Source organism: Heterodontus francisci, chromosome 3 (genome assembly GCF_036365525.1).
Source record: "Heterodontus francisci isolate sHetFra1 chromosome 3, sHetFra1.hap1, whole genome shotgun sequence".
NCBI classification, from domain to species: domain Eukaryota; kingdom Metazoa; phylum Chordata; class Chondrichthyes; order Heterodontiformes; family Heterodontidae; genus Heterodontus; species Heterodontus francisci.
In genome coordinates this window covers 75816655-75829259 of record NC_090373.1, presented here as the reverse complement: position 1 = coordinate 75829259, position 12605 = coordinate 75816655, and positions in this window count along the sequence as shown.

The window sequence follows — 12605 nt, the reverse complement described above, 5'->3', positions numbered from 1 at the left end:
TAAATATGTCTTTCACTAAATGCTTGTCACCAACATACAAACATATGAATTAGGAGCAGGAGTAGGCCACTCGGCCCTTCGATCCTACTCTGCCATTCAATAAGTTCATGGCTGAACTGATTACTCCATATTTCCACCTATCTATGATAACCTTCCACGTGTGTCCTTTTCTCTGTGTGAATGATGTGTGCCAGCATGTAGCGCCAATGTCACATCCCTTTGCATCATTGGCCCTTCAGGAGAGCCAACGTATGCAAGAACATCATTGCCATGCCACCATTACTCATGAGCGTCTCCACGGATGCAGTGACATGGACATTGGCTCAGTCAGCTGCTGTCTCTAATGGTTTACACAGGGATGCTGCAGATGTGGACTGGTGCACAGCAGGTGAGCGAGGGTGATGTGTGGCTTGCAGAGCTCATGTCGGTTCCTATGGTGCAGACAGCCTTTGTCTGATAAGCCACTGCCGTACATCCTTGGCTTCCTGATAGTCCTACATGCAAAGCCTGGGTGCCATCTGTCCTCCCATGCGTCCTTCCTGTTGAAGGTCCTCAGCGTTCTCATAGTCCGAGGAGGAATCCTGTTGATGTTTCTCCTCACCATGCTAGGCCTGGGTCCTATTGGGTGCGTAGTTGTACAGAGCACAGCGAGCAGCAAAGAAAGGAGCTGGCCTTTTTGGCCCGTAGTACAGGGCATCACCCTATCCATCCAGGTATTGGAAGCGCTCTTTCAGCATGCTGATCGCTTGCTCAATGGTGGCTCTTGCAGCTCAGTGGCTGGCATTGTATCTCTCCTGTGCAGCAGTGGTGGGGTCTCTCACTGGTGTCGGGAGCCATGTCTGCAAGGGATAGCCCTTATCTCCTAGAAGACACCCCTCCATCTGAGCCAGTTCAGTGAACAGCGGTGGCAGCTGGGACTGGCGCAGGACCCAGGTGTCATGGCAGCTGCCTGAGAAGCGGGCACAGATGTGCATGAAGCATCTCCGCTGATCACATACCAGCTTCACCTGGATTGAGAGGATTCCTTTAATGGTGATGTTTGCAGGTGGCAGCCTGGCGGGAGGCCTGATGGCCACCTGAGTGCAGTCTATGAACCCTAAACCTTTGGTTATTCAGCAATGGTGCCAAAATCGATGGCCCTCTGGGCCTGGCTGTGAGGGTCCGTCCTGAAGCAGACGCACTCACTGGCCCTCCAGTGCAGGGCATCAATGACCTCCCTGATGCAGTGGTACACTGCTGATTGTGGGACTGTGTGACCCCACAAAGATCTCCAGTGGGTCCCTGAAATGCTGCATAGGCATCAAGCTTGAGAACCGCTGCCACTATGAGGACCGCAGGCATAGGATATTCACCGAAGCCCATGGGCTGCAGGTCATCGTTAAGCAGGGCACAGTGACATGTCACCACCCTCTCTACATGTGCAATCGCCTCTGACACTGGTGCTCTGACATCCGATGGCATGTCATGTGGGGCCTGTATATGCACAGTGACTGTAATGGCGAGCTCCCCTTGGGTGCTTCTGCTCACGACCAGGAGCCTCTATGTGGATCACACCTGCCTGTTGATTTTGGTTCCGGTGCATACGGATCCTCAGGAGCAGAGGATCACACAATGTAGGATGAGCCATACCTATTTCCATGTGATAAATAAAGTTGAACTCATGTATTCGAAGGTTCCTAACAGGGCAGGGATTGATGTTGACGGGTACATCAGCTGCTTTCCTGGATCAACTATATGGCATGGCATTGCCCATCTTGGCCAACACTGAGTGGCACAGCATGACCACATCAAGATCCTACCAGCTGCATCGATTGCCCCCACCATCCATATAACCTTAACGCTCCTACCCTTTCTGGCACCCTCCCCACACACAGGGTGACGAGAGTGCCATTGCTCCTTCACAAACACAAACAAAAGCAGAGCGTACTCCGTTTACGGAGGAAGGGTACACAGTATCTCCCTTCATGCCTGCAGAGCTTTCCCTCCAGAAATCCCAGACCCCCTCCCTCCTCCCTTTAAGAATGCAGAGCTGAGACCCCTGTGATTCCCCCCTCCCTTCCAGCATGCAGAGTGAGACCCCTGATTATGCCCCCCTCCCTTCCAGTATGCAGAGTGAGACCACTGAATATCTGAACTTACCTTCGGTAGAGAAAACTTCTGCCTCTGATGACCCACCAGCTTTTCTGATCGTGAACGGGACGGCATGTGACTGCCGCCCATTCAATGTAAAATCCGGAAGTGTGCATGGAGAGGCGGCGGGCTGTATAATCTGCAGAGGTAAGTACTGTTTTGAATATAGTAATTGGTGTGTCGCCACCGAGCAGCGGGGGGGCCGCAACAAGGTCCCCCCACCGTCGATAATATGTGGCGGGCCCTTCTCAACGTCAGGGGTCGAGGCGGGCCTCTCGCCGCAGAATTTTATCGGCCCCCGCGCACGACCCATGGCATCGAGTGGCCGATAAAAGTCAGCCCATTATGCGCAACAACCTTATGTGTGACACTTATTGCATGCCTTTTGAAAATCCAAATACACTACATCAGGGTTGTCCAATGTACGGCCCGTGAACGAGGATCTGGCCCGCCAAAGGTTTCCAGTCCGCAGATGTAAACTATTCCCGGGGCCGTTCCTCATCCTCACCGTGACTGGAAATGGGAAATTTCTCATTGTCGTCGTCTTCTGACAGAGCGGCCTTTTTAAAAGGGTCGTTGTCAGTTTCACAGCCCACAGCTGCTGACATTGGGAACAGCGTTTCCCAACAGATTTGGGGTTTTCTGGTAGGTTCTGAGTTTTTCTCAAAAAATCCGCCGGAAAACCCCAAGTCTGTTGGGAAACGGCTGTTCCCGATGTCAGTAGCTGTGGGCTGTGAAACTGACAGTGATCGTTTTTTAAAAACTGACCAATCATCTGTTGATCTTTTCCTCGAGCTATTAACATCAGAGTCATAGAGTTATACAGCACAGAAACAGGCCCTTTTGCCCACCGTGTCCATGCCGTCCATCAAGCACATAACTATTCTAATCCCATTTTCTAGCACTTGGCCTGTAGCCTTGTGCGCTCCAGATTCCAACCACCCTCTGGATGAAAATGTTTTTCCTCAAATCCCCTCTAAACCTCCTGCACTTTACCTTAAATCTATGCCCCCTGATTATTGACCCCTCCTCTAAGGGAAAAAGTTTCTTCCTATTTAACCAATCAATGCCCCTCATAATTTTGTATAACTCAATCATATCTCCCCTCAGCCTTTTCTGCTCTAAGGAAAACAACTCTAGCCTTTTCAGTCTTTCTTCATAGCTGAAATGCTCCAGCCCAGGCAACATCCTGGTGAATCTCCTCTGCACCCTCTCCAGTGCAATCACATCCTTTCTATAGTGTGATGTCCAGAACTGTACACAGTACTCCAGCTGTGACCTAACTAGCGTTTTATACAGCTCCATCATAACCTCCCTGCTCTTATATTCTATGCCTCGGCTAATAAAGGCAAGTATCCCATATGCTTTCCTAACCACCTTATCTACCTGTGCTGTTGCCTTCAGTGATCTATGGACAAGTACACCAAGGTCCCTCTGACCCTCTGTACTTCCTTGGGTCCTACCATCCATTGTATATTCCCTTGCCTTGTTGATCCTCCCAAAATGTATCACCTTACACTTCTTAGGATTAAATTCCATTTGCCACAGTTCCACCCATCTTACCAGCCTATCTATATCGTCCTGTAATCTAAGGCTTTCCTCCTCACTATTTACGACACCACCAATTTTCATGTCATCTGCAAACTTACTCATCATACCTCCTATATTCACGTCTAAATCATTAATGTACACTACAAACAGCAAGGGTCCTAGCATCGATCCTTGCGGTACACCACTGGTCACAGGCTTCCACTCGCAAATACAGCCCTCGACCATTACCCTCTGCCGCCTGCCACTAAGCCAATTTTGGATCCAATTTGCCAAATTGCCCTGGATCCCATGGGCTCTTACCTTCTTAACCAATCTCCCATGTGGGACCTTATCAAAAGCCTTACTGAAGTCCATATAGACTACATCAACTGCTTTACCCTCATCTACACATTTCGTCACTGCCTCGAAAAATGTAATCAAATTAGTCAGACACCATCTCCCCCTGACAAAGCCATGCTGACTATTCCTGATTAATCCCTGCCTCTCCAAGTGGAGATTCATCCTGTCACTCAGAATTTTTTCCAATAGTTTCCCAATCACTGATGTTAGACTCACCAGCCTGTAATTACCTGGTTTATCCCTGTTACCCTTCTTAAATAATGGTACCATATTCGCTGTCCTCCAATCCTCTGGTACCTCTCCTGTGGCCAGAGCGGATTTGAAAATTTGTGTCAGAGCCCCTGCAATCTCCTCCCTTGCCTCATATAACAGCCTGGGATACATCTGCTAAAACTGCTAACACTTCCTCCCTTTCAATGCTAATATGTTCAAGGATATCACAATCCCCCTCCCTGATCTCTACACCTACATCGTCCTTCTCCATAGTGAACACAGATTAAAAGTAATCATTTAAAACCTCACCTATGTCCTCGGGCCCCACACACAAATTGTCAATTTGGTGCCTAATGGGACCTACTCTTTCCCTGGTTATCCTCTTGCCCTTAATATACTTATAAAACGCTTTAGGATTTTCCTTTATCTTGCCCGCCAGTGTTTTTTCATGTCTTAGATTAGATTAGATTAGAGATACAGCACTGAAACAGGCCCTTCGACCCACCGAGTCTGTGCCGAACATCAACCACCCATTTATACTAATCCTACACTAATCCCATATTCCTACCAAACATCCCCACCTGTCCCTATATTTCCCTACCACCTACCTATACTAGTGACAATTTATAATGGCCAATTTACCTATCAACCTGCAAGTCTTCTGGCTTGTGGGAGGAAACCGGAGCACCCGGAGGAAACCCACGCAGACACAGGGAGAACTTGCAAACTCCACACAGGCAGTACCCGGAATCGAACCCGGGTCCCTGGAGCTGTGAGGCTGCGGTGCTAACCACTGCGCCACTGTGCCGCCCCTTCTCTTCGCTCTCCTAATTACTTTTTTTAAGTACCCCCCTACACTTTCTATACTCCTCTAGTGCCTCCACTGTTTTCAGCCCTCTGAATCTGCCATAAGCCTCCTTTTTTTACTGATCCAATCCTCTATATCCCTTGACATCCAGGGTTCCCGGGACTTGTTAGTCCTACCCTTCACCTTAATGGGTACATGTTGGCTCTGAACTCTCACCATTTCCTCGTTGAATGCCTCCCACTGATCTGATGTTGATTTTCCTACAAGTAGCTGCTCCCAGTCCACTTTGGTCAGATCCTGTTTTATCATCCTAAAATCGGCCTTTCCCCAATTGTGACATTGTGATTGCCTGTCTCACCAACTGTGAATTGCATGTTCGGTTCTTTAATAAATTTTTATATAAATTAGAACTTATATTGTCTCACATAGTTTTCTGTATTGCTAACTCATGAACCCGTCTCCATATACCGTTTGGTGGGGAGATACATTACTGAGAAGAGATGCCCGGACCCTTATAATATCCGGGTTATGGTAATCTGGCTGAAACGTTTAAAAGGCTATCTGGAGGATGGTAATATTTAACTAGTGAACTGTATTGATTAGTAGTAGGATTTATCAATACTAGTAAGGTTTTATTAATAGTTCGAAGGTGTTTCAGTATTGGTAACATTTCTTTTTTTTAGCAGTAGCAGAAGGGTCAACTAATAAATAAAGGTATAGCAGTGTTGCTTCGACCTCAAGAGTGCACCTCCTGTGCTATGTGGGAGCTCCAGGATGCTTCCTGTATCCTGGATAACCATTTGTACAGCAGGTGTTGTCATTTGAAGCAGCTTGAGCTCTGGGCTTTGGAACCTGAGCAGCAGCTGGTGATGCTGCAGTGCATTCATGAGGATGAGAGCTATGTGGATAGCATGTTTATAGACGTGGCCAACCCACAGCTAAAGATTATGCAGGGAGAGAGGGAATGGGTGACCGCCAGGCAGTCAAAAAGAAACATGCAGGTAGTGCAGGAGACTCCTGATTGCATCTCACTCTCCAACAGTTATTCAGTTCTGAATGTTGATGAGAGTGATGGATCATCTGGGGAGTGCAGCTAGAGCCAAGGTCCATGGCACCACGGGTGGCTCAGCTGCACAGGGGGTACAGGAAAGACTGGAAGAGCCATAGTGATAGGTGATTCAATAGTCAGGGGAACAGACAGACGTTTCTGTGGCTGCAGATGTGAATCCAGGATGGTGTGTTGCCTCCCTGGTGCCAGGGTCAAGAATGTCACTGAGTGGCTGCAGAACATCCTGAAGAGGGAGAGTGAACAACCAGCAGTTGTGGTCCACATCAGAACCAATGACATAGGTAGAAAGAGGGATGTGGTCTTGCAGTCAGAACTTAAGGAGCTAGGTAAGAAATTAGAAAGCAAGACCTCAAAAGTAGTCATCTCTGGATTACTCCCAGAGCCACGTCCAAGTGAGTATAGAAATGGAAAGTTGGTGCAGGAGGGATGGCTTTAGATTCCTGGGATATTGGGACCGGCTCTGGGGGAGATGGGGCCTGTACAGGCTGGACGGGTTGCATCTGAACAGAGCCGGGACTGGGTTCCTTGCGGGACGTTTTCCTCGTGTTGTTGGGGAGGGTTTAAACTAATTTGGCAGGGGAAACTCAGTTGGGACAAAATCAGAAATGAAAATGGCAGGCAGAAAATTAATGGATGAGTCTGGAAGACAGAGGAAACAAAGGATAGAAAATTAAAAAAAGAGTTTGACAGTGTTCAAGAGTATCTATTTCAATACAAGGAATATAGCAAATAAAGCAGATGAGCTGAGGGAACAGATAGACAGCTATGATATCATAGCTATTACAGAACCCTGGCCTAAGGAGGGACAGGAATGGCAAGTAAACATTCCTGGTTACAGGGTTTTCAGACACGCTAGGGAGGGGGATAAGAAAGGAGAGGTAGTGGCAATTTTAGTCAAAAAAACTATTACAGCTGTGAGAAGGGATGATATGTTGGAAGGCTCATCAAATGAGGCCATATGGATTGAGCTAAGGAACAGAAAAGGGGCAATCACACTGCTGGGAGTTACTATAGACCCCCAAACAGTCAGAGGGAAATGGAAGAGCAGATATGTAGGCAAATCTCAGAGAAGTGCAAGAACAATAGGGCAGTAATAGCAGGGGATTTTAACTACCCCAATATTAACAGGGCGGCACAGTGGCGCAGTGGTTAGCACCGCAGCCTCACAGCTCCAGGGACCCGGGTTCGATTCCGGGTACTGCCTGTGTGGAGTTTGCAAGTTCTCCCTGTGTCTGCGTGGGTTTTCTCCGGGTGCTCCGGTTTCCTCCCACAAGCCAAAAGACTTGCAGGTTGATAGGTAAATTGGCCATTATAAATTGTCACTAGTATAGGTAGGTGGTAGGGAAATATAGGGACAGGTGGGGATGTTTGGTAGGAATATGGGATTAGTGTGGGATGAGTATAAATGGGTGGTTGATGTTCGGCACAGACTCGGTGGGCCGAAGGGCCTGTTTCAGTGCTGTATCTCTAATCTAATCTAATCTAACTGGGATATTTTTAGTGTGAAAGGAATTGAGGGAGCAGAATTCTTGAGGTGCAATCAGGAGAACTTTTTTGGCCAGTATGTCGCAAGTCCAACAAGAGAGGTCTAGTTTTATGCATAGTTTTAGGAAATGAAGATGGGCAGGTGGAAGGAGTGGCAGTGGGAGAGCATTTTGGTGGTAGTGATCATAATTCAGTCAGTTTTAACATAATTATGGAAAAGGACAAGGATAGAACAGGAGTTAGAGTTCGCAATTGGGGCAAGGCCAATTTTACTAAGCTGAGGACTGATTTAGCGAAAGTGGACTGGAAACAGTTACTTGAAGGTAAATCAGTGTTTGAGCATTCAAAGGGGAGATACAAGATATTCAGAGTAAACATGTTCCCACAAAGAAAAGGGGTGGGACGGCCAAATCTAGAGCCCCATGGATATCAAGGAGCCTACAGGATAAGATAACTCAGAAAGGGAAAGCTTATGTCTGACACAGAGAACTCAATACTTAACCACCTTATCGACATGTCCTGCTACCTTCAGGGATCTGTGAACATTTACTCCAAGGTCCCTCACTTCCTCTACATTTCTCAGTATTTTCCCATTAATCATGTATTACTTTATGTTGTTTGACCTCCCCAAATGCATCACCTCACACTTCTCCAAGTTGAATTCCATTTGCCACTTTTCTGCCCATCTGACCAGACCATCAATATCTTCCTGCAGTCTACAGCTATCCTCCTCGCTATCTACCACACGGCTAAGCTTTGTGTCATCTGCAAACTTCTTGATCATGCCCCCACATTTATGTCCAAATCGTTAATATACACCACAAAAAGAAGGGGACCCATTACTGAGCCTTGTGGAACGCCACTGGAAACAGTCCTCCAGTTACAAAAGCGCCCATTAACAATTGCCCTTAGTTTCCTGCCACTGAGCCAATTTTATATCCACCTTTCTGCATTTCCCTGGATCCCATGGGATTTCATTTTTTTAACCAGTCTGCCATGTGGGACCTTGTCAAAAGCTTTCCTAAAATCCATGTAGACCACATCAACTGCACTACCCTCATCTATCTTCCTTGTTACATCTCCAAAAAATGTGCAGAAAACAGAGACGTGTATGGAAAGTGGAGGGGTGAAATCAAAAAGGAAATTAGGAAAGCTAAGAGAGGGTTTGAAAGAATATTGGCAAACAAAATTAAGGTGAACCCAAAGATGTTTAATCAAGACATTAAGAGTAAGAGGATAACTAAGGAGACAGTGGGGCCCATAAAAGACCAAAAAGGCAACCTATGTGTAGGGCGGAAAATGTTGGTACTGTTCTTAATGAATACTTTGCGTCTGTCTTCACAAAAGAAGGGGACAATCCAGATATTGTAGTTAAGGAAGAGGGGTGTGAAGTATTAGATGTGATAAACATAGGGAGAGAGGAAGTATTAATGGGATTAGCATCCTTGAAAGTTGATAAACCACCAGGGCCAGATGAAATGTACCCTAGGCTGTTAAAAGGAGCAAGAGAGGAAATAGCTGAAGGTCTCACCATCATTTTACAGTCCTCACTGGATACAGGTATGGTGCTGGAGGATTGGAGGACTGCTAACATTGTATTTCTTTTTAAAGAGGGAGCGAGGGATAGACCGAATAACTATAAGCCAGTCAGTCTAATCTCAGTAGTGGGAAAATTATTGGAATCTATTCTGAAAGACAGGATAAACTGTCACTTCAAAAGGCACAGATTAATCAAGGATAGTGAGCATGGATTTGTTAAGGGAAGATCTTGTCTATCCAACTTGATCACATTTTTTGGAGATGTAACAAGGAAGATAGATGAGGGTAGTGCAGTTGATGTGGTCTACATGGATTTTAGGAAAGCTTTTGACAAGGTCCCACATGGCAGACTGGTTAAAAAAATGAAATCCCATGGGATCCAGGGAAATGCAGAAAGGTGGATATAAAATTGGCTCAGTGGCAGGAAACTAAGGGCAATTGTTAATGGGCGCTTTTGTAACTGGAGGACTGTTTCCAGTGGCGTTCCACAAGGCTCAGTAATGGGTCCCCTTCTTTTTGTGGTGTATATTAACGATTTGGACATAAATGTGGGGGCATGATCAAGAAGTTTGCAGATGACACAAAGCTTAGCCGTGTGGTAGATAGCGAGGAGGATAGCTGTAGACTGCAGGAAGATATTGATGGTCTGGTCAGATGGGCAGAAAAGTGGCAAATGGAATTCAACTTGGAGAAGTGTGAGGTGATGCATTTGGGGAGGTCAAACAACATAAAGTAATACATGATTAATGGGAAAATACTGAGAAATGTAGAGGAAGTGAGGGACCTTGGAGTAAATGTTCACAGATCCCTGAAGGTAGCAGGACATGTCGATAAGGTGGTTAAGAAGGCCAATGGAATCCTTTCCTTTATTAGCTGAGGTACAGAATATAAGAGCAGGGAGGTTATGCTGGAACTGTATAAATAATTGGTTAGGCCACAACTTGAGTACTGTGTGCAGTTCTGTTCACCTCATTACAGAAAGGATGTAATTGCACTAGAGAGGGTACAGAGGATATTTACGAGGATGTTGTCAGGATTGAAAAATGCAGCTATGAGGAAAGATTGGATAGGCTGGGATTGTTCTCCTTGGAACAGAGAAGGCTGAGGGGAGATCTGATTGAAATGTACAAATTTTGAGGGGCCTGGATAGAGTGGAGGTGAAGGGCCTATTTACCTTGGCAGAGAGGTCAGTGACTAGGGGGCATGGATTTAAAGCGATAGAAAGATTACAGGGGAGATGAGGAAAAGTTTTTTTCACCCAAAGGGTGGTGATGGTCTGGAATTCACTGCCTGAAAGGGTAGTTGAGGCAGAAACCCTCAACTCATTCAAAAGGAGTTTGGATATGCACCTCAAGTGCCATAATCTGCAGGACTACTGACCAAGTGCTGGAAGGTGGGATTAGAATGGGTGGAATGTTTTTCAGCAGGCACAGACACGATGGGCCAAATGGCCTCTTTCGGTGCCGTAAACTTTCTATGATTTCTCTGATTTTCTAACAGCTGGGACACTTCATTAAGGCAACTGAAAGTGAATTTCTCAAGCAGAGGGGAAAACCCTAAAGAGCCTATTAAAACAGGAGAGAACACTCAAGAACAGCTGTGACACCTCCAGTAAAGCAAGCTACAAAATACAGTTTAAAAAAGGGAACATTGGTCATGTAAAACATACCAAAACAAATTATCAGTGTTCTTCAGAAAAGCACACATAAAGCTTCATTTTGAAGTCACAAGTCCTTTTTCTCCGTGAACTGTGTGGATGGTTGGTGACAAGCTTTTCCTCCTCAGAATGCAACATACTTTACTGGCAAAACAGTTCCAAGTTCATTCCATCATGGATCTCATAATCTTGCAACTGAACATGATTCTTGAAAATGGTATACCATTTCTTTAAGACGAGATTGTCCCCGAAAAAAGCAGAGTTTCTTAAAGGGGAACACTCTAAAAAAAAAAGTCTATTAAATAAAGCAATATGGATCCAAAATTGGGAATGCTGGAGTTTCCAAAATCAAGAGGGACCCAATCAGATTCAAACTGGGTATTGTGGAGAAAAAGATTCCTAAGGTTTAGAATCGCTTCTGAACTCCATACAAAATCTGAAGTGGAACAATTAAACACCTTCCTGTATTCAGTAGTTGTTAAAGGAAGCCAGGGAGGAAATAGCAGATGCGCTGAGGATCATCTTCAAATCCTCACTAGATACAGACACGATACCAAACGACTGGAGGTCTGCGAACATTGTACCATTGTTTAAAAAGGGAGCGAGGGATAGGCCAAATAATTATAAGCTGGTCAGTCTGACCTCAGTGGTGGGTAAATTGTTAGAATCTATTCTGAGGGGCAGGATAAACTGTCACTTAGAAAGGCACGGATTAATCAGGGATAGTCAGCATGGATTTGTTAAGGGAAGGTCATGTCTTACTAACTAAATTGAGTTTTTTGAGGAAGTAACAAGGAGGATTGATGAGGGTAGTGCAGTGGATGTGGTCTACATAGACTTTAGTAAGGCATTTGACAAGGTCCCACATGGCAGACTGGTCAGTAAAATGAAAACCCATGGGATACAGGGGAATGTGGCAGGCTGGATCCAGAATTAGCTCAGGGACAGGAAACAAAGGATAGTAGTCGACGGATGTTTTTGTGAATGGAATGCTGTTTTCAGTGGCGTTTCACGGGGCTCACTGTTGGGTCCCTTGCTGTTTGTGATATATATTAATGATTTGGACTTAAATATGGGAGGCATGATTGGGAAATTTGCTGATGACACAAAAATTGGCCGTGTAGTTGATAGTGAAGGGGATAGCCGTAGACCCCAGAAAGATATCAATGGTTTGGTTGAGTGAGCGAAAAAGTAGCAAATGGAATTCAATCCAGAAAAGTGTGAGGTTATGAATTTGGGGAGGGCAAACAAAGCGAGGGAATACACAATAAACGGGAGGATATTGAGAGGGGTAGAAGAAGTGAGAGACCTTGGAGCGCATGTCCACAGTTCCCTGAAGGTGGCAGGCCAGGTAGATAAAGTGGTGAAGGCGGTATATGGAATACTTTCCTTTATTGGCCGAGGTATAGAATACAAAAGCAGGGATGTAATGCTGGAACTGTATAAAACGCTGGTTGGCCACAGTTGGAGTATTGTGTACAGTTCTGGTCACCACATTACAGAAAGGATGAAGTTTGCAAACAGAATGTGGACATCCTATGAGCTGAAGACAAGCCGTGGATGAGGAGCCCATCCAACTGGTTAAGCCAAAGCCAGGTAAACACTTTGAGGAACAGAAAAAACATACATGTGAGAGGTGCATGATAAAGGAAAACCTTGCCAATGTTGTGGAGCTAGGAAGGCCCACAGACAACAGCAGTGCCCAGCAAGTAAAGTTGAGTGTTTTAATTGTGGAAAAACTGGACTCTATGGGAAGATGTGCCACAGCAACAGCAGTGATTCAAGTACAGCAATATCCACAAGAGAAAGAACCA